This window comes from Passer domesticus, chromosome 2 (genome assembly GCF_036417665.1).
Source record: "Passer domesticus isolate bPasDom1 chromosome 2, bPasDom1.hap1, whole genome shotgun sequence".
Taxonomy (NCBI): Eukaryota; Metazoa; Chordata; class Aves; order Passeriformes; family Passeridae; genus Passer; species Passer domesticus.
Genome location: NC_087475.1, coordinates 119,645,454 through 119,667,946, shown reverse-complemented (window position 1 = coordinate 119,667,946; position 22,493 = coordinate 119,645,454). Strand labels below are relative to the sequence as shown.

At 37.4% G+C, this 22,493-nt stretch overlaps 1 long non-coding RNA gene across 1 annotated transcript; it reads right to left on the bottom strand.

The window, feature by feature from the left end:
• Nucleotides 1–514: 514 nt before the first annotated feature.
• LOC135294969 (uncharacterized) lies at nucleotides 515–7,175 on the bottom strand. The gene is made up of 2 exons (XR_010357002.1): nucleotides 1,550–7,175; nucleotides 515–803 (listed from the first exon to the last, which is right to left on the bottom strand). It is a non-coding gene; the product is annotated as an uncharacterized LOC135294969 (long non-coding RNA).
• Nucleotides 7,176–22,493: the final 15,318 nt, after the last annotated feature.

The following is a 22,493-nucleotide window of genomic DNA, read 5'->3' as shown; positions in this document are numbered from 1 at the left end:
TCTAAGTTCTCAGCTTGCAGCCTGAGGTTTCAGCAAGCATAGCTATTATATTCTGTATCACACAGTATTATAATGATGTAACTTGTTCAACTTAAAACTGATTTATTCTAAACAACTGATTTCTCTCAGCAATGTAATGAGACAGTCCTCAAGATCCAAATTCTCATGTAATTTCTTAGTTCTCTCTGCATTAAAATGTGTACCTCCATATTCTGTTATCCCTCTAATTTTTTTGTAACATATCAGGGTATAACTTCTTAAAAAAACTATAGCACAATAGGATTTCTGCTCCAAAATGTAGCCTGGTTTATTTCACTTACTTTTATTCCTGCAAGAACAGCAGGAGAGGTGAAGGGAGAAAAAGATCAGATGGGGTAAAAAAAGAAGAATTGTGCTAAAATTAACCTTTTTCACTCAAATTCCACTCTCCCTGGGACACACCAGCTGAATATTATGTCTGGAGGTAAGTATGCTTGGGAGCATAAAAATATTCCTGCAAAGAATACATTTAATGTTTCAGAGACCACAAGGAGCTTTACTTAAATCACTTGTCAGAGACATACATCTGCAGATTTGACTGTTGAATTTTCCCCTTAGAATTTTGGTATTTATTTATGACACTTGCTAGGTGGGTGCTGACTCTTACAGTTTAATATTTCCCTCCAATGATGTGTTGCTTCTATAATTAGAGCTCTTCTTTTGATGACTCCAAGCTTAATCTTCTTTTGTATCTTGTGTTTGTTTTCATTAGGTTTCCATGGAAATCTTGGGTTTGTAATTGATTTCTTTTAAGTTCAGCAGCTCTGTAAGTGGATGTGAAGCATTCTAGTTAGGATAGCTTTCACTGCTCTATACAATGCTACCCTCTAGTTCTTTTACAGTACAATAGCACCTTCCTTTAAATCTTTGTGTAGGTATAACAGACTAAAAACATCTAATACATCTGTAACAACCTTTTTTTGCGTGTATATTCTGGCTGTTGGCTCAGGGGAGGAAAAAAAAATATCACCCTACTTTGGTACACATACTTTTGGAAGAAATAGGGCTTTCCAAGAGGGCTTGTCATCAAAATTAGAATAAGAGTTGTTGAAAATATTTGTTGTTCTTGCTGTGGGTAGATGACATTTGCTGCTTATCTTTCACTGCTGTAAGCTGTGTGGGGTAAAACAGTTAAACACTGTTCAAATTCAGCCCCGGTTTTTGGGGTGCTGAGCTGACCTGGCTATGTTGCTTCCAGCCTGATAAGCCTTCAGCTCTCAGATCTAAATCAGGAATAGCAACAGGAACTAAAATAAGACAGACAAAGCCACTTTTTTATCCAGTTACAAAGTGTTTAACTTGAAAATACAGTACACTGTTGACCTAATAAACTACCTATATGGGAGTGAGTTGTTAAGACAGTGATTTCACCTGACTAATATCCAGGCATTTTAGCATATCACATTGTTTCTCCTTTTGTTCTTCAGATATTGAAAGCAATGACTGGAATCACCCTATATACCCTTTGGCCAAGATTCCCTAAAAACAAGGTTGTCACTGATTCTTTTACCTGTTTGTCTCCCTGCTCTGGACGTACCAACACAGTGCAGATGCTGTGTGACATGTAAGTGCATAACCCCCTTTGTCAGAAAGTGCTTGTTCCTTTGTAGATCAGAAAACTGAATGAGTGGAGAGAATGTCAGATAAAATATCTGGGCTTTTTCAAGTTTCAAGAATAACACACTGGGGTTAATATGGGATTTCTGCAGTTTCTTACCTTCATTCCACAGTCCAGGACCCTCTCTGTTGTCATACAAAGCATTTAAAATGCATGGTCACCCTTTACCACAAGCATTGAAGACATCTCTTGTTCAAATTATTTCATAACAACAACAGTGAAACACAGTCTGACTACCTTTCACATGACAGAAGTTACCTGGAATATTAATTACTTGCAGAAATGTAGTAAAGTGGAATGAGATGGAAATTTGTTATTTAATTTTTGAGAACATCTGCATAACATCAATAATTGAGATTTCAAATTTTTTAAGCTTGGGAAAAGTCTAATTCTGTGATCTGAAATGCCATTGTTTAATAGTTGAGTCAGTTTTAAATAGCAATGCTTACTACTTTTTTCTTCTATATGTATTTCCATGTTAATCACAACATTCCCCAAAAACAAAGTAATTTGGGGTATTTTTCATTATAAAAACACAAAATAATTTAACTGTGTTATGAAATGTATTAATAACAATGTCACTGAAATAATTAATAATAGCATACAGGTAATCCTCTAAAGATGCAAAATTTGGTTCAAATGTTTACCTGAAGCCTATGTAATCTATGTAAATCTCCTGGGACATACAGCATTTTATAGGAATCTGTTCAGGTGGATTCTATATATCCCGCTGCCCAGAAAAACAAAAAGAACATTTTCTTAATGGTATTTCAGTGTTCAGGCTCCAGTGGCATCAGGAGCTTTAAGCTACAGAACAGTGCAAAACTAGTATGAATGAAATGAATAAAGGGTGAGCATTTAAAACAAAACAAAACAAAACAAAACAAAACAACAAAACAAAAAAAAAAAGAAAGAAAAAAAGAGCTTTAAATTCAGGTGAGAGTTTGGTGTGCATTGGTCTTCTGGTCTTCTCAGTTCTAAGGGAGAATTAATCTAGTACTTGGGAATGAATTTTTAGAATGAATGGACTGTCTCAGATGTCCATTTTGATAATTTATCAAAAATGACAAAGTCTGTTTTTTTCTTCTCATTTTTTAGTCCTAATGTTCAGAAATCTGGCCTTATTGAAGATAAAGCATGTAAAAAATATGAATGCTGTGGATCCATCTATCCTTGGTTGTCATTTCAGCATGGGAGGATTGTATTGGAAAGCATCAATCAGTTCATGAAAAGAAAGATCTCAAATTATAAATGGCAAAAAAAAAGAATAATAATATTTGGAATTTGTTTTCTTTTTTTTTTTTTTCTTTTTTTAAACATAGAATGGACATCTGTAAACTAAAAACCTTGTTTATCTGCTGTCTTTATATGCCTCTTGTCTTTTGACAGACAGCAGTGCAGGATATATGAACAAGTGCTAATGATGGCAGGGCCACCTTCAGGAGCTGCAATGTGTCTTGGGTTTGACTCTCCAACATTTCCAGGATGATTGAAGTTCACAAATGTCTAAGTAAAACTTTCAAGAGGTCAGTCTGAGACGTGTGTTGGTGTGATTTCAGATTTATCTGACAAGTCATTGTTTTGAATGCCTGCTGCCTTGTTTTTCACAAAGTCAATACAAAACAGCACCTCCTGAAACAGGAAAAAGAGAAACTGGACTACCAAGCAAAACTTGTGTTTTTCAGCTACTGATACCTGACTTGGTGAGTGAAGGCAGATCTTAATGTCGTTTTACAGGAAAGTAATTTTTGTCTAGTATACCAAAGGATTAAGTGATATGTTTGCAAAGCTGACAAATTTTAAAATCAATTTTTAAAATATGCCAACCCAATGAAGAGTAGAGGAGTGAGGAAGATGATGGAGCATGGTCTCTGGACAGCATGGGCAGCATAATAGCTCCTCCTCCCTGGAAGAGGAGGCTCTCTCACTTCATTTTATATCTTGCTCTCAATTCCATTTTACGTCTTTCTTTAAACTTTTAGTAGCAGTCTTGTCCCATTTTTTCCTCTGATGCACCCTTCACCCTTACTATAGACTGATCTATTAATTCTGCATTAGTGAATTGAAACAGTCTAATTTTCAAACAATTTTTTGCAATCTTATGTGGTACAAATCAGCTTGGGAAAAACTCTGGCAAGGGATGTGGATGAGCAGTAGCCAGAGCAAGAACAAAAGAGGGGAGGAGCCAGTAGCAGCAGTGAGCCATCAAATGGCTCCCCATTGCCTTGTGTCCTTTACTATTAGGCCAGGTAAATGCCACATTTTTAGAGAACTCTTTTTGAAATTATTTGTAAGATTCAGACATCAGTGGCTTTTGCAGCAAAAGCAGCTCAAGAACCTCTGTGACCTCCAAAAAGATGCACATTTCTCCTTCTCAGTAATTCTCCTCATCAGTAATCCAGCTCCACAGCTCAGCTTACAGGGGGCTCCAGAGGTGGAAATGTGTTGCAAACTGCTCATGTCTGAGTCTGGAAATGCCTACAGCTGGTCCCACAAAAAGTGATCTTACTGATACACCTCATCTTGCTGAAAAGATTATTAAATTTTTTTTTGATTTTGATTTACCATCTCTGAAATATTTTGGAGCACTTTCTATTGAGAAATGCCGAGTCCAGCAGCCAGCAGGGTGACACCTCAGGGAATGTGTGAGGACAGAAAGTCAAAATGCTGTGTGGCAACAAGGGGAAAAGTTGAGAAACATCCCTGTGGGCCTCAAGAGAAGGAGGGGGAGCAGAGGAGGAGGTGATCCAGGTCCCAGAGCAGGGGTTATCTGGCAGCCCCTCCAGAGACCATGGCTGAGCAGGTGTCCCCACTGCATCCATGCTGGAGCAGGGTGTGAAGAGGAAGGAGCGGCAGAGAGGAGCTGCCATGGACTGAGCACAGCCCCCATTCCCCATGCTCCCAACAGCAGTCACATGAGACAGGCTGAGGAATCAGCAATGAAGGAGTGAAGGTGAGGCTGGGAGAAAGCGGTGGAGGAGTTTTAATTTTGTCTTTGTTTCTCACCATCCAAATCTGTTTTAACCACCAATAAAGTAAATAATTTTTCCTCAAGCTAAGTCTGCCTTGTTTGTGACAGTGATGTCCCTGCCTTCACCTTGACCCATGAGCTTGTCAGCATTATTTTCCTTTGCCTTGTCCTGTTGAGGACTGGGGTGAGAAAGTGACTGGGTGGGTATCGGGCAGCTGGCCAAGGTCAACCCACCACCACCAGGGAAATAATTTAAGTCTAATTACATGAAAGGATAGTGCTTAGCTATAGGAAAGAGCTAGAACAACTTGCAGGTGTGAGGAAGAGCACCAAGCACCACCATCACAAGCTCTAAAGGCAGCTTGCAGAGCCCAGAGAGAACAGCAATATGAAATAGTGCTGCTCTCACAAACCCTCTGAATTTGGATTGTAAATAGATGTCTTTGGTGTTCAGACACTGAGCTTTCTCCTACAGCCCTAAAAGGGACAAACATTGTCCTGACTGGCCTGGGATGCTTTTCCTTGTCTGAGTGCCCTGCTTTAGGAAACAACCACGTATAACAATACTTCCAACATTTGTTGGGCACTTGTTTTTTATGTTCTTCCTCATGAGTGCTTTTCACAGCTCTGCTTTCTCGTACACCTAATGGACTCTTACAGTGTCTGTTGACCCCGTAACCCTAACAACTTCTGAAAATCATTAGATTTGAAAGGAAAATACATAAAGTAGAAAATAATGGAGCTCTTTCTTACTGGATTGCTTGTGTTTCTAAAAGATGCTGAATGTCCCTTGGAACTAAAGAGCACTGCATCCTCACCTGTAGTATCACACAGATTAACACACGTAGAAAATTACATCTCACTGCAGCAATTCTTCTGTTAAAATACAATTTGTATAGTCAATAGCATTTTCTTCAGTATCTGTTAAAGATTTTGGGTTTTTTAAAAGCTAATGGTTCTACATTAAAATTTATGAGAATTGAGGTAGTATATCTTACTACCTCAATTCTTTTCTACAACTGAAGTAGTGTTTTCAGAGACAAACAGTCTAGTTTGACTCACAACTGTGCCTTTAACAGTAGGTGTTTGCAGGGCAGTCCACTTTTTAAAAAAGCTTTTTCTCTTGGCTTAAATTTTTATTTGGACCAAAAAAATCATGGCTATAATAAAGTACTAATTGATGGTTCAGAGCCTCAGGACAAAATCTAAGTAGTAGATAATTTGCTAGGTAGGCATGTAAGAACAGAAGACCAAGACTAACATCTATGCAAGGAGTTAAATTACTTCACAGAATATTAAACCTCTACAAGCAAAGTAGACAGAAAGAACACCCTGGCTGTGCAGACTGGTCATAAGTGATGATTCCTGCACTCGTGGAGCTTTGGTGAAATCAACAGTTTGGGAGCTGGTGGCAGTGGATTTTATTTCAGTCACATCCCGAGAAATGATTGAGAAATTGTCTGAGACTAGTTATTGTACTAAAATATGTTGATGTTGTGCTCTTTGGCAGAAGAGAAACTAATTAGAGAGTTACAAAGCACCAGGAGCATCATCTTTCCCAGTCCCATGGCAGAATTTTAATACTCGTGCCAGTGGCAAAACCCTGATTTCCTACAGACAGATGGAGCTGGGAGTTGCTGAAACCCTTTAAGACCTCCAAAGAAAGAGCAATACAGCCTCTCTCTGGTCTTCTCTTGTTCTCTTTGCTTTCGACTGTTTACTTTGCTAATTTGCCTGAAGCTGTTTGTTCTGGTTGGTTTGTATTTGCTTTAGAGGATGCTGCTTATCACAGATTGTATCTTGTGTTTGCTTTTTAAACTCAAACACCGTGCTACTTTCATAGTTAAAAGCTGTCTGCAGTACCAAAAGCTCAGGCAATCCACCTTGATTTAAAAAAAAAAAAAAAAAAAAATCCTTTGATTATGCTTGAAATGGAATGCAACAATTTGCAGAGTTTAACGTTGACAGGTGAGCTCTAATGATGCTGGATGTTTGTCTGTGGTCTCTCTAGGCAGCATTAACATAGAGGTAAGGTGATGTACAGCAAAGGGAACACGGTATTTCCACTGTTTCAGAAGCTGAGCTGAGGGGGCAAATCCTGCTCATCACCCAGGGATGGAGCTGCTCCTTGCTCCTGCTTTTAGGAGCACACACAAAAAAAATAAAAAATAAAAAATAAAAAAAAAAAAAAACAAAACAAAACAAAAAAAAAACCTCCCAGAGCTTTTAGGCACACAAAATCATTTTATGTGAACTTGAGGCCCTTTTGACTTCTTTAAATTTCCTAAGAGAGCAGAAGAGGCAGGCAGTGAGCCTTCCTTCAGTGATACACGGACAAAACTCCAGGAAGCAAATCGCTCCTTTCGACGGCTTTGCTGGCACAGACACCTATCACACATAAAAAGCAGGGGAAAAAACAAACAAACAAACAAACAACTGCGGCATCTCTAAAAGCAGAAACATCCCTCAGACGGGCATTTTAAATGAAATAATTCTCCCGAAGGACAACAATTCCCGGCGGGGCGGGCCTGAGGGGCTCAGCGGGCCCGCCAGGTGGCGCTGTGCGCTCGCGCCGGCGGCGCCGCGGGAGAGGAAGGAAAACCCGGGATGGATCCGGGCGGGAATCACGGAATGGATCCCAAAGGGAATCCCGGGATGGATCCGGGCGGGAATACCGGGATGGATCCAGGCGGGAATCCCGGGGTGGATCCCAGTGGGAAACCCGATTTAGATCCGGGCGGGAAACCCGCGATAGATCTGGGCGGGAATCCCGGAATAGATCCGGGCAGGGATCCTGGCGCGGGTCCACGTGGGAACGGGTGGGAATGTCGGGACGGATTCACCCTCTGGAGCCTTTCTTGGATGCTGTTTGTAACTCCCACCTTGCTAGGAAAGTGTGTGGAATTCCTCCTTTAGTTTCCATTGGAGCTGTCCCGTGCTTCCTTCTCTTACCCTGGGAAGTAAGCCTTTACCTGGCAGATCACTTATTGCTTTTTCTTACAAATACAGTGTATATCTATACATATACACATATATACACGTATATAAATATGTGTATATATTATGTATATGTGTATGTATATACTCATATGTATATATATGTGTGTGTGTGTACATATATATATATATACACACACACATATGCACACGCACAGTTTATGTATCTGTTCTTTGATTTATCTCCTTCTGCAGATGTGCCTGTACAAATCAAAGAAATATTTCTATATGTAATTATAAGCACACTCACACATAACTAATTGGTTTTTTTACCGTGAAATAAATGGCGAATGACAGGTGAAACAGCTTTTGGCATCTGAAGAACATGTGTAAACTTCCTTATTTCTGTATTTCAGTTCAGTGTTGGAGTAAACCTGACTTAGCACAGACCAGCTGCCCACAATAAAAGGCCTTCTCATCTGGAATGGGTTGTGGAAGGTGTCTCATACAGCCAAAACTGGTAGATAGACTTGAAGCACAGTGGTTGGTTATACAGTTTTATTCTGTTCAAACTTTCATCTCCCAGTAACCTTGTCCAGCTAAGCAGTACCAGAAATGTGTTTCTTGCATAAGGAATAATATTATTGCTTTTTTACCTAATTTAATACCGCCCAAATGAATTGGGCGGATGTCATAGCAAGTAATGAAGATGGGAAAATGGATTGGCCCACAAATCAAGTGAAAAGAAAAGGTAATGAAAGATTAATTTAACCTGAGATATTGTATGAGTGTGGTTGTGAGGATAGAAAGCACAGTTCAGAAACACAGCTAGAAAACTGGTGTTCAAAAGGGACTCTGTTCATACTTAAGACAAAGTTTAATCTCTTAACAAGACACTTGAAAATATTTCTAAGAAATAGATAATCAAATATAAAAACTAAAAACATGTTGTGTTTTCAGTGAGAAACAGAATGGGCATTATTCATCATTGAAAATAAAATTAGGCTTTCTACAGAGGGTAGATGATGCACAGGACAGATTTTGTTATGTTTGCTTTTAAATATTGAGATAAAGTTTATTGTGTGTGAGAAACAGTAAAGTTTCTGAAAATACAAATTTTGTTCCTTATCTCCCTCATCCCTTGGCTCCTAAAATCAATGGAATGTGAAAAAAGAAGAAAGAAAGTAGTGCACTTTTTCTCATTCTTCTTTTCTTACCTCTACCTCTGTTACATGCTCAGTCAGAATTTCTTACAGAAATCCCACCCAGAATGAAGCTGTGAAAGTAAATTTATATCATGGAATTTTGATCATAAAAAGTGATGGTCTATATTATATAATTTTAATCAAGGAACTTTTAAACTTCAAATTCCATGCTATCACATCCCTTTTGTAAGGCAGTAAGGAGACTTTGAGTTCAGAGAAGTTTCAATGAGTGAGCTACTACTACTACTACTCCTCCTTGTACTATACTACTACTACATGGAAACCAGTTACTGACTGAAATAATATCCAGAAATCATTTGAGAGGCAATTGCAAAGTTCTGTAGGATACTTGTGGTATTCTTATCATGTTCTGGTATTGAAAAATGCTGGGGAAAAATCAACATCGAGTGCATGAAATATGAATTAGTGGTTATTGAATAGTCAGTCATGTCAGCTTTGTGCTGTGGTTTGATCAGCATAAAGCAAGGAAATCTTGCAGAATATCATGGAGATCTGATAAGGACTATAATTTTAGATTTACATCCTTATTTTTAAAATAAAACTGGATAACATCCCAATATGTTCTTATATATGTATTTTATAGAACATAGGTTGGTGTTTCAACCCTTTCAGTGTCTGTCTTTTAGCCATGATGTATTTTTGTATAGAATTATATTTGGCAAATCAGTTTTACACAGAACAAAATCTGATTGTATGATGAGGAAGCTGTCCTGAGTTCAATCCTGTAAGTGGTTTCAACAGGCTTGCCTAATTTCAGCTCCATCTCAATTTATCTTTTTCATTTTTCTCAGCAAACATCTTTCAACCTTTAGTTTCAAGAGGCACCTTTGAATGACAAGGCAAGAAGTCTGACAAAAAGTGGGAAAAAATGGTGAATATATATTTTTTAACAAGAGCAGAAAACTATTCTGGAAAAAATGGTGTTCAAAGACTGGTTATATTATACCTTTGTATTACTTTTGGAGAATTCATACTATTATATAAAATGCCTTGCTGAAAAAAAAATCTTAGCTATTTTCAATCTTCATTCCTTTAAATGGGAAAAAAAATAAAGTGAGAAAATTGCACGTCTCTGTTAAGCAGAAGGAAGGGTTATCCCAGAACTTTGCATTTATCATCTGATCATGTGAACACCTTGTTTAGTGCAGGAATAAACAGAGTCACGTTAAATTTGCTGTGAGCTTGAGCCTCTGACAGTGCTCATTTTATCAACAAAGACAAATGAAGGAGCAGAAATTGTAGCACGGCCTCTACTATTCCATCATTGTCAACCTTAAATACAATCATTCACTGCTGATAGATTTTTCTTCTTCCTTCTCCCACTAATACTAAGCTGTCAGAATCCCTCTTGATATGGTCCAGAGTCCCAGTAACAGTGATTACAAATGAAGGAATTAAATTAAATTTTTTAATCTCTCTCAATAAATATCATATTTTCAGTGAAGGAGCTCTGAAGTATCCTCTTTCTTGTTGCACATCCCATTTCATTAGAAAGAGGTGCAAGTAAATAGTAGAGTGGTTTGACATTAAGTTTGTTTGGAAACCAGTGATTAGTGGTATCATACACGCATGCTCTTGAAAGACTGAATACTGAAAAGAGAGGAAACTTATTTATCAGTGGAGGTTGATTTTTTGCAGAGAGATCCACAAAATTGCCCTGTAGAAAGGTAGACACACATAGATAGTGCCAATAATTCATTTTACTGGTCATAACTGCTTTAACATATTGGTCTAATGACCCCAAGGAGCTACCTAAGGTGCAGAAGAGCTCCTTACCATAAAGGGTCATAATCTGACCTGACACTCTAATGCTTAAATGTTATTATTTTTAATTTTTTTCCTATGAAATAACTATTTGGATTATATTTTTAATTAATTATTTGCTAAAGGGAAAAGTTTATTGAAAAATCTTGTGGATAAAATGTTCACAGCTTGCCAGATCAAAATATGTCAGTTCAAAATTTCATGATCCAAAAAGGTGTTAAATATTAGTATTTAGTTGCATAGGGTGAGATCACATTCAAAATGAGACAAATTAAATTAGAGAAGGCAAATTTCAAAAATATTTGTTTACCCTTACAAAACAGGATATGAGTACCCATCAGACTGCTCATGTCTTGTATGAAATAAGGAAGGCAGAATCCAAGGATAATACGTATTTAAACAAAAAAGAACTTAGAAAAATAATATGTAATTAAACAAAAAAGAATGTAAAATATGAAAAGCATGATAAAATGAGTTTGAAAGATTGCAGCCTTTGCAAATGTAAAGGAAGGATGAAATGATCATCCACTGGCAAAGACTGCATAAGATACTATGTTTCACAAATTCTGACTAAACAGTACAAGAAGCATGATGGTGTACAATCTAATTATCCATATTAAAAATATTTAGAATAATTTTTTTCTTTGGAAGCTGAAGAGCATGGTAGTAAAAGTACCCACAAATTACATTTTCTTCATAGTCTGTTTAACTAAGTTAAAAAATGACCTGTAGCTCTTTTTGGTCTTAATTTTTATAAAGCTTTATATTCATAAAGCTTAAACTCTTGTTTCATGGCAAACTCTAGAAATATGGCCAAGCATAGACTGGAGCACAAGAGTCCTGCCAACTTTGCTGAACCTGTTTCAAGGAAGACAACAACTGAAGTTACTGAAACTTTGCTGTAAGCACTTGCAGAGGTGAAGCACATTAGTGGTGCTATTCACCTGCCAGCCTGGAAGGCTCATGAGGCTGCACACCTCATAAATCCTTTTAAAGCCCCGTTTTGGGAGTTTAAGTGGGACTTAAGTAATGTGTAGGCCAAGAGCAGGGGTGTGAATTTTGCTTTAATGACTTACATGTCATTAGAGTTAGACTGGTATGAGTAGAGTAGAGAATAGCTCAGAAGACCCTGTGCCACTGAAGCTCTGTGTTATTTAACCATGTTATTTTGCTGAGCACCTATATTAAAATAAATTGATTTCCTCTCCACAGGATGTAACAGCTATATAAAAATATCTAAAGGGTACTTATAACATCAGAAGACTCTTCAGATTTTGGATTTCATTATTAACTCAGAGCATAAATTGACTTTGAGTGTGAATAAAATTTCCATTTTCAATAGCCTTTATGGATTTTCATAATTTAAAAATTAGTGCTCTTACATACTTCTTGCATGTTAGTGCAACCTTTTGTTAAACTTCCAGACCAGCAGCAGCCTCACCTCAGAAAGCTGGATCCTCAGCTTCTGAAATTCCTTAATAACAGAATTTATTGTGCATTTTACTAATTGACATCAGCCTAGGATTTCCAAGGTGCAATAACAGGGATTAAAAAAAGCATATATACTTTCATTATATACCTTTTTTTTAAGTCTATAGAAGAGAAGATTGAGAGGGGATCTCACCAATGCATATGAATGTCTCTCAATGGTGGCTGTCAAGAGTATGGTGCCAGACTCTTTTCAGTCATGTCCAAAAACAGGATGAGAGGCAATGGCATGAAATAAAACACAAGAAGTTCCACCACAACAAGAGGAAGAAATTTTACATAAAGGGTGCCAGAGGGAACAAACTGGGGCTCTGGAAGAGGCAGCCCAGGGAGGTCATGGATTCTCCCTCTCTGCAGACATTTAAACCCACCTGGACACATTCCTCTGTCACCTCCTCAGGGTGACCCTACCTTGGCAGAGGGGTTGGACCAGATGACCTCCAAAGACTCCTCTCAACCATATAAACTCCATGATCCATGCAAAGCAATTTTGTTAAAGAAGCAGGAGTAGAAACAGGAGGTACCTTAGGTCACAGAAACAATGAAGTGGAACAGGTGAATTTACTAGACCCCAAGCCCGAGCATGATATTCCTTTAATTGTGGCTGAGAATTTTGTCTAATGCTATGCTGGTCATTACTACAATGGGAAAGTATTCTCTTAATCTTTCTGTGGCAAGCCTTGGGGAATAAGGGATGAAAGCCTGAGTGTCAAACTGAATAAGGAATCAAAGATATCGCTTCTTCTGAAAAAAATAGTGAAGTGTTTCAAGATGCAAGTTTATCAGGTTTTGTTGAAATGTAAAGGGACAGAACTGTCTTTTCTCATCTGGGATAGGCTGCTTAAAGACATGGGTTGTTTTTATTCCCCATTTTTATTAATCCAGGGACTTCTCTAAAAAGATATTTAATTCTGTTGAATCATTATTCAGATGGACCTACCAGTAGGGTACATGAAACAGTTTAGCTAATTGAAATATTCTGAAAATAAGGATGGATTGTTTTATATGCTAACTCTACTTCACAGCTATCTCTGTGGACTTAGATAAGCATTAAAAGAAAAGGAGAGACAGTTTTGATCCATGTCATGTGAAAAGGGAGATTTCTCCAAACCTTCTGTGTTTGATCAGTCTGTCAGCACCCCAGGTAAGCCAAGTTCCTGGTGCCCAGCCAGCCTGTCATCATCTCCTTTTGGGGACCCTTCAGTGAGCAGCCCCCTGAATAGGAGAGCAGTTCGACTGACTTGTTCAGAGACACACACAGAATATAAGAGACTCCCCCTCCCTGGGTCTCCATGCCTTTATTTGAGTTTGTTCTCTCTGCCAACAACTGCTAACTCCCTTGAAGGACTCACACTGGAGTAGAAGTGCTCATGGAATGCTCATTATTAATAACACTGTCACAGTCTGAGGTCTGAGGATTGCTGGTGACAGTATCTGACTGCAAAAACGTATTCAAAGCAATACACAGCTTTGAATAGCTCTAATCCCTAACAAAAGCTCACTCCAGGTAATCATTCAGTGCTCCTAGAGGATGGCTTTTACCCAGCAGGCAACCCAACGAGGGAGAAGATGAATTCAGCTTGATCCCAGAAATTATGTTGGAGTCTAGTCTGACTTCCACCCATTCCTAAGTTACTTTTATACTGTTTCTTTATGATCACATGCAGTTTGAGTGACTCTAGTCTCACATAATGGTCAGTGAGGTATGGTTGTACGATGAAGGTAACCTTGGGATGAAGAAGTGCAGTGTTACATCCCAGGAGAGGGATTTTGCCAATTTCTGGTCTTCTTTTATCTCCTTTGGGTCACAGCTGCTCTGTGGCTTATCAGCTGAAAGGTAGCATGGAGTTTGCTCCTCTGCAAGGATTCCAACAGAGCCTGGCCACGGTGTCTCCACTCTGCTCCAACCCCTCTGCTTCATCCCCCCCTCAGCATGTGTTGTGTGGGGGAAGTTGGGCATGCTGGCCACTTTACATCCAGGGAGTAGCAGCCAGATTTCCCACTACAATTTCTCTACTGTTATAACTGTGTCTATAACTTTCCATTTTTGATTAGTTTTACCCCCAGTCTTTATTTTTTTTTCCACAATCCATTTAAGGTATTTGTTTATGATAAAGACAAAAGCGAATGCATGTGAGGAGTGAGAACTTTTCTGAATGAGTAGGTTTCAAAATAATTGTGTGAAACTATTGCCTTTCGATCATTAAAGTTCACTAGATATAACTAGAGATAACTAACACTGATAATTTGTTTTGCATGTTTGTACAGCAGAAAGCAGGAAGAGATCAGTGTTTGGAGTGATCCATTCACTCATGGTGATACGCCCAGTTAGAAAGGTTGTTGGGACGTAAATTCACGGAGTGTAACTGGAGGAGGAAAGTAGTTGTCAGAATTACAAGATACTCATCCTTCTGTCTGTTGTCAAAGGGGAAAAATGAGTTGCTGAGCATGTAACAAAATTTGTTATGAGAGGGAAGAAAAGAGAAGTTAGAGGTATTACAGCACTTGAGAATAGCCAGGCTGTTTTCCTTCATCGGGAAAAATACACCCTATCACAGCTTTATGCACATTACTCATCATTTACAACATCACAATAAATGTGTCCAACAGAGCCTGATTTCAAAATATTACACATCAACTGAAAAAATTGCAAAATAAATCGGTTTTCTTTAAATGACTGTGGTGTTTAACAGAGTTTTCCTCTCCACAAATGTGATTTATAAGATTTTTTTTCATATACATTAGTCTTGTTACCTGTAAAATTGATGTGTGTCCTATGATGCTATAAATGGATAAAGAAAGGGAGTTTTGTAGCACAGATATTGTGAGGAGAAAACATGACAAAGAGATGAAGTGTCAGAAAAATCCAATTTTGATTTAGAGAGATCGGTCTGACTTTATATTGCAGATGGGGAACTAGAAGGTGTTCTGGGAATGTGAGATGTTTCTGAACTACGAATTTACATCTATGTTTTATAAGCCATAAATTTATAAGGATTTTGACATGCCAATGTTCAATAAGTAAGATAGATTTTCTTTGGATTGTTGGGTGGAGGGTGGAAAATTTTATCAAAACCATAACTTTGCACAGTAAAAATGGGAATGATGTTGTATTGTGTCAGGAATAAACAAAATCCACTTGGCTGTGAGCTTTCATAAATATTCTGGTCTTATTCCTGCCCATCCATATCACATTGCCATTGGTTCTGCTGAGGTGATTTTTTGTTTTCTTTCCCCCAGAGCTGCGAGGCTGCAATGTTCATGCCTATTGATCATCTTGCTGGAGCATTCCAGAGACATTTTCCACAACAAGAGCATTCCAGATAAATTTTCTGTATGTAGTTCTGCTGGATGCTAAGCATCCTTGCCACCCGTAAACACCTACAAAAGAAAACTACATTTTGCCTTTTAAGAAAAGGTACCTTAAAGCTTCTATGTTTCCACCCCTGCTTAGCCTTTGAAATGTAGGAGACTGTTGATTTTGAGTGACATGGTTGTTGGAATGTTTGGAATTGATTGGTTGTTTGGGCGGGTTTTGTTTGTTTGTTTGTTAGTTTTTCTTTTTTTGAGGGAAAGCAGAGTTTTAAAAAATAATATGTTGTCTTAAACTCTTGTCTCCAATGTACTTAACTTTTTAAAATCTCTTTTTTTGTAGTATATTCTGGGTAGAGACATGAAGCCAGTATTTCCTAAGTTATTTCTCTGATTTCTTGAAATAAACAACAAATAAGTGAAAAAAAAAATTCCCATCCATATTTCACTGCTGTCCCTGAGTTTTTAGTTGAGCATTTCACAGGTTCAAGGATGCAAGCAGAAACCTTGCTGAAATCTCTTTTCCTTATTTCTGAAGCCCTCCTCCCCTGGAGCGCATGAATGCAGCTGCTGTAACTTAGATCAGGAAAATTATCCCACAAAAAAGATTTTCATCCAAGTCATCTATTATTTTCCCTCATGTCCCATCAAAATTTCATTCTGGATGAGAAGATGAACACATTTTCTTCAATACTGAGTGCAAGAAAACTGTTTGTCATCGTTTGAATGTGACAGAGGTTTTGTTGAGTAGGGCTTCACACAAAAGACAAAGCATAAAGCAGAAAAGAACTATACTCACAGTTGTACATAAAGAGAGGCCAGTTAATGACAGTATTGCACTTTTCTTTGTTTTCTTTTTGTTTTCTTTTTGTATCAAGTCCTGCAAATCTAATTAATTACAAATGCTATAGTGTTAAAGCTTGTGTGCCACTGGTTCCTTATGGCTTTCGAGGAGTTTACCAGTGCGAGAGGGTTGAACAGCAAATAGGTTTTCTTATCAACAGAAAATAAATATATTTTATATATATTTATTTTGTTATATATTTTCATTGTGTCTTTTTTTCTGAAAGAAACTACTTGAATTAAAAACAACAGTTAAATGAAACCTATGGAACGTTAACACATTCTGTTGCTGCCTAAGAAAATAATACATAAAACATAATTGATTGCTGCTAAAAAGTCTGTTTCCTATGAAAAAATGCTGGAAAATAATTTATTTGACTTTTCCCCTACACAGAACTCAGGTGGGCTCACAATTTTTCTTGCATTCAAATACTGGAGTAGTTCTCTAAATGGCATAAATCCTCCTAGGTCCCTGGCTGTCAACAGATCTACAACTGTTGATAGCAGCTGATCTAAACAGTGCATTGTGGAAGTCAGGGGAATTCACACCTCCTCACTCACTCTCAGTCACTAATAGTTGATTAATCTAGTTATAATTTTCTCAGATTATTTGTTTGGGTTTTTTTTTTAAATACCCAACAGAAACATTGAAAGAGTTTAAAGAAGAAAAAGTGTGATGGAAATATAATGGAATCTAATGGAAAAGGGCACTTTTCTCTCCATTGAGATAGATATTTAGTTTGTAGGAATATGTCTATCTTCTTGGAGAGGATCTTCAGGGATTATTTTCATTAGGTAGTGCTGAGGTTATTTTCACCTCTCAGTCATAAGCAGCAAGGAGAAAAGGAAGAGTAGAGGTGGAAGAGAGGGGAAAAGAGACTTGAGAGACAAGGCATGAGAGAAGGGTCATGAAACAGACCTGAGGGATTAGTCAGGGAAGGAGATTTAATGGTGAAGCCAGAAGAGAGGCATCACTAAAGGAGGCAGAAACAGAATTGTGAGATATACTAAAGTGTTATAAAGTGGAATGGAAGTAAGAAGAAGGGGCTGTAGAAGGTATGGATGTACCAAAATCAGAAGGATTTCTGGATAGATGGTAGTAGCTTAAGGGGATCTTAAAAGAAAATATTTTTCAAAGAACAGAAAGTTAAAGAATATTGCCTTTATTTGCACATTTATGTATTGGGAGTTATTTGCAATAACATTTTCAGATGCTGTTTTCCTTTCCATCTGCCTTCTTTCAGTTCCACTGAGAAACATTTGAATTTCATGTCCTTGACATTCTGGTTCCTGTGTTTACAGAAGATGGAAAGTAACATTGTTTGGACTGCTATTATTTCTTGAACATTACGACAAAGAAAAGTTAACTTCACTGTGAAACTTTTCAAAGTGACACAGGTTAGCACATTCCTTTCTAATATTTGTTATTCCTAATGATTCCTATTATATGGGGCTATTTGTGCCTGCTTTATTTATTGTACTAGGAATTATTTCAGCTTTAAAGAGACCAGCACTCTATTCAGCTGACTCTGGCTTTTACCTAATGATCCAATAAGTTGGTGAGTGTTTGATGGGGACATATTGTGCTTCAGGTCTCAGTGGGAAGTTGCCAAGACTTTTATTGAGTGGTAATATTTTCCTGTTTCTGGTTTTGGATTTCTCTGAGGATCAGCAGTTAACACAGCCTTTTCTCTTACAATCAGATTAAAGTGCCAGTGATTTGTTTTTCCTTCATTCAATTTTTTTAATTAGGTAATTCCTTAAAAGGTTATCTTAATATAGTAAATGCACTACTTCTATGAACGAGGCAAGCCAAATGATGCATGGGTTTTTGCTGTTAGGGCTCTGTACAAAAGACTTTTAGGAAATTCCCATCCTGGCAGAAATAATGATAAACTGCAAGTTACAGATTTTTCCTCATAAGTGCTAAGCTTGCTTGTAAGCAGTGCCAAAAATCACAGATATAGAAAGAAAATCACTAATCTTTTGAGCTCAGAGGCTGATCTCTAGCAGCCTTGCTCCTGTTTTGGTGAGCAGTTTTATGTTGGTTTACATTAAGGATCTAGCCTAGGAGGCTGTGCAAGTAACCACTTCACATTTAGCTTTCATTGTTTTCATTCAATCTATGAACCACAGTCATAAACAGCAAGAAAATTTTGGTTGGTATATTTTTATACTCTAGTAATGGATTTTGAATTATTTGGATGGGTGGTTGTGGCTCAGTGGGGTTTGTTTAAAAAAAAGTTAGTGAAAGCTTGAAAACATTTTTAGGCTCAGCTTAACTTGCAATTTGTTATTGGTTTGTTTGTTTGCAGATCCTCTTCAATCTCAAAATATTCTCTCCCTAACAATTTAAAGATATAACTGCAGATTGGAAAAATAAACACTCAGCCTTCAACAAACAGCCCTTAATAAGCATCATGGATTATGTCCTAATTCACAGAATCGTGGAAGCAGCAGTTTATATACAGTTTATCTTCTGTAAAACTGAATTACTACAGAACTTTAATTATATTGTAACATTAAGTTATCTTTTTAAAAAAGCTTCATGAAAGATTAATTATTTAAATGCATTTTTATATGGGTGTCTATAGTATCAAAAACTATCTAACAGAGAAACTGTAAAACAGACAATATTTTAAATTTTGTCTTGTAATGTGCCTTTAAAAACTAGGCTAGGAATTCATACACTAATCCCTGTAGTCTTTGTTAGCCCAGTCATCCAGTAGACCTGAGCAGCAGATTCATGGAGAGCTAAAACACAGAGAATGAAAAGTTCAAATACAATAAACTACTAATTGATCAAATAGAAAAAAAAAAAAAAAGATAAAATTTGTGATGGTAAACCCTTTAGTGCATACTGAAGATTTCCTAATTTTTGACTATAACAGATCTAATTTTGAGACTATTATCTGCATTAAGTTGTTCTTGTTTACCTCCATGACAGCAGTGAGCAGTGGAACAAGAGAGGAGACTGGAATATTTTCCCAGAGTAGCAAGGATCAAAGCCAGAATTACTCTAGTTTCCTCTACATCTGCCCCTGGATTTCAAGGCTACACTGCTCTTGAGAGATGTTTCATTCTCATATTTCATTCTGGTGTACTTTGACACATGTAGACATATGCATGGAAACCTTGACACTGGGTGAAAATTTCAGCCTTCTACTGGGTGGAATTTTAAGGGATATTTCAAAGCTTGGTCTCTTGTCTTGGATTTTTTTTCGGTAGGATTTGATTTGCCTTTTTTATTCAAACCATTCCGTATTCGTAATGCTCTGAGTAACTTGCATACAGGCACATAGACATAATGTGATTGTCTACTCAGCAAAATTTTCATTGGTGAGAAAGAGTGGTGAAAACTAAATACATGAAAAAAATGTTATTTTTTTAATCTGTATGCTAGTACAGAAATACTTTGTACTGTTTTGTTTAATAATGAATTTACTATATCAGTCTTAAATTAATTTCTTCCCTAAGTACTTTCAGATCTGAAGACAAGGAAAAGTGTTGTCAGTCTTGACAAAGTGAAAACATGTGAAGTAAAAACCTCACTTGCCCATCGTCCATCCAGTGTGACCAATTAAAGCATTTTATCCATCTACTTAGCATACCAAATTCAATCAAGCTATTTAATTAGTTGATGTTGCTATTAATTACATAGCAAGCACTGATAGGGTGTTAAATGCTGTATAAAAATGGAAAGGAAAGACAGGATTCCTTCCTTAAGAGAATCTAAGAGTCACAGAGACTTCACAAGCACATACAGGCAGCTCCAGAGGAAGGTTCACTTGAACAACAGCCAGAGAATTCCATTTATTTTATTTATGTGATGCGTGTTGTGGTGACACAGAATTGATGCTTGATCCTGTTGGAGCCTGGATATGCAACCGTACAAGTGTGGATGAGACAGGCTGTAGAGCTGATATGCAAAGGTGTCTGAAGGGAAGAGGGAAGCAGAGAAGAATTTTGACTCTCAGACAGAATCCATTAGAAAGTCACAGCTTCTTAGACTATTTCTTGTTTTTATGTGACAATGTTTGCGTGAAGTAGCCAGGAGGGTCTCCTTTCTGTAGGAGAGAACAGAAATATTTGAAACTTGTAACTGATTTTACTTGAGTGTATTACAGTACAAGTGCAATTGTTTCCTGGGAATGTCAGAGAGCCACTTCATGGATGCTTTCAGTTGTGGGTGTCAGAAATTAGAGTTTAACCTAATGATATTTCTTTAACTGGCCTTCCCTTAGATTCTCTGTAAACACTGATGTGTGTATATTTGCAGAGATTTTTCAGCCACGTGTGTACCCAAACTCAAATAAAACCCCCAAAAGCAAAGAAACCCTAAAAAAATTTAAAGAAAAATAAACAAAAAGAAACCAAGAAGAAAAGTTGCCAAGAAATAAAAGGTTTGAGTTTGTGAGAATGTTGGATTCAAAATAAGCAGTCTTGACTTTGCTACAAGGCAAATTTGTCTGCAATATTTTTTTAATTTTTGCATTTACTGCAGAGACAGCAGATCAGTAATTAAAAGAAGCTACAGGATATAGAAATTAACAACAGGAAGCAACAGTCTTAAATCCTGATGAAGAACCAAGGGCCAGAAATATCTCTTGGTTTTAACTGGTTTGTTTAAATCAGTGAGCAGATAGATCCAAGTGAAGAAAACCATTTGTGTTAATTTAGTTCTGAGCTGTACTGATGGTTTGTCTTTATAGCAGCAAGATGTATCAGACCAGCTGGGAGGTCAGAGTGAGGTTTAATGCATGGTGGAGAGTACCACAGGATTTATGACTGTTACCAGGTAAACAACTGTGAACAGCATAGGTGAATAACATAACTTTTTAATTATAATTATATCTGGGATTCTTATTTCTAAGCAAAAAGTTGAAATCTGGAAAAAAGAGCTTTCAAAAGATTAAATAAGGTGACTACACCACAGAGAAAATGGAAAGTTCCTCAAAAATCCTACAAATCATCTGAGTCTTTCTAGTTCATCAAGGGAAATTGATGAGATAGTGCCACAGGGAGAGAAGTTGGAGATGGAGATAAGCTCTTTTTATCATCAGTTTCATTTCTGAGGAGTGAAGTTTAGAAAGAAAATCTCTCTTCTGTGATGAAAAGGCAAGATCTGTGTTCTCAAAGATGCTAAGTTTTTCCCTTCCACAGGGTGTAATACATGAAAGCCACCAGCCTCAATTTAGAAGCTCAGTAACCTGCATGTGGGATCACTGACTTCTGTTCACACAGGAGGGGCAGAGGGGTCAGTGGCATTTTTCTTGAATAAGCTGTTGAGCATCTGATACTAAACATAAGTGTTTGGTGATGGGTCAGCCCTCCTCTTGGACTAACAAAGGGCAGGGGTACACCAAATAAAAAAATCTCTTGATAATTTAGGTAAGGTGAGATGCACAGGACCATTAAAAATTAATTAGAAATCTTCCATTTAGGAAGCTTGAGTCAGCCAGCTCAGGTCTGTTGCCAGTCCTGTGGGACTGAGCATGCTGAGCAGGACCACATTCTGAGCAGTTATCTCTGAGCCATGGCACAGCCAGTGAGTGACACAACCAAAGCACCTATGAATGACTGAGGTGTAGGTAAAATATGAGAATAAAGCTGAAAACATACTTTATCGATTTCCTCATAACCTCTGGCTTTCATGGTCAACACTGTGGTGCTTGGTTAATAGTTGGACTTGAGGATCTCAGAGGTCTCTTCCAACCTTAATGATTCTACTTTCCCTGGCTTCCACTTCCTGTATTCTCCTCCAGTCTCTAGCATTTTTCCTTTTATCATGATTCACTATTACCCCAGGTATCTAAAATGAGGTTACACAAAGCAAACACCTTCACTCTCCAATAAGCTATCGTCTATCCTACTTTGCTTTCTGATCCAGAACGGTCATTTAGAGAACGAAATGTTGTTTAATTCCGTTCTAGGAACTTGAGGAGAGATGTATTAAATTTCCTCATGAACAGGACCTGGTCCCTAGACCATCCCCTTTGCCAGTGGTTACAAACCCTTCCAAATTGTAATTGAAGGCTGGGTTATGTGGAAAATACAATAAGGAACTATAAATATAAAAAGAAAGTCTAATAATGTTTGAGCATGAGGAGAGTGAAGCAAAGCTATATATGGTACATATATATACCATATCTATATGAGATATGGTTATGAGATATGGTATCACATAACTTTGACTCATTTTGACCCCTTCATGGTAATATGCATTTTTTATGGTGCTATTCATATTAGCTTAAGTGAATAAGTGTGTTTACCTTCTTAATAAATGATATTTTTT